At 46.1% G+C, this 815-nt stretch overlaps 1 non-coding gene across 1 annotated transcript; it reads left to right on the top strand.

Moving 5' to 3' along the window:
- The first annotated feature begins 284 nt into the window (after positions 1–284).
- Positions 285–356, top strand: TRNAM-CAU (transfer RNA methionine (anticodon CAU)). Its single transcript has one exon. It is a non-coding gene; the product is annotated as a tRNA-Met (tRNA).
- Positions 357–815: the final 459 nt, after the last annotated feature.

Consider the following 815-nt stretch of genomic DNA (forward strand, 5'->3'; position numbering starts at 1 on the left):
CTTCTGGAGCCTGTCTGTGGTGTCCAGCAACAATGTACTGCAAGTGCAAGCAACACAAGCTCAGCTCTGTGGTGAAATCCTTGATGTGCTATGGAAAGAGACAAGGGTGTGACATTGCTGCAGTGCTGCATCTTCTGCAGAATGTGTTGGTGTTTGGTCAGCAATCTGAGTACACTTCATACAATATTCCTTTCTTAAATTCCTTAAAACTCTAATGTAATGCATTAGCAATACCATATTTTTATTAGGAGTTAATGCTATATGCTCTGAAGACGCTAGGGGTGAGCAGAGTGGCGCAGCGGAAGCGTGCTGGGCCCATAACCCAGAGGTCGATGGATCGAAACCATCCTCTGCTAGTTGAAGGTTTTTTATTTTACTTCGGTGGCTAGATGATGGCAAAGCAGTGGATGTGGTCTATCTTGATCTCAGCAAAGCGTTTGACACTGTCTCGCACAGCATCCTTGCTGACAAATTGAGGAAGTGTGGACTGGATGATCAGGTAGTGAGATGGACTGTTAACTGGCTGGTGGAAAGAAGCCAGAGAGTGGTGCTTAATGGGGCAGAGTCAGGTTGGAGACCTGTATCTAGTGAGGTCCCTCAAGGGTCAGTACTAGGACCAGTAGTATTCAATATATTTATAAATGACCTGGATGAGGGAATAGAGTGCACTGTCAGCAAGTTTGCTGATGATACAAAGCTGGGAGGGGTGGCTGACACGCCGGAGGGCTGTGCTGCCATCCAGAGAGACCTGGACAGGCTGGAGATTTCTCTCCAGATTTCTCTCAGGCAGAGAAAAACTTAATGAAATATAATAA

The sequence above is a fragment of the Antrostomus carolinensis genome, unplaced genomic scaffold (assembly GCF_000700745.2).
Source record: "Antrostomus carolinensis isolate BGI_N321 unplaced genomic scaffold, ASM70074v2 scaffold37949, whole genome shotgun sequence".
Classification (NCBI taxonomy): Eukaryota; Metazoa; Chordata; class Aves; order Caprimulgiformes; family Caprimulgidae; genus Antrostomus; species Antrostomus carolinensis.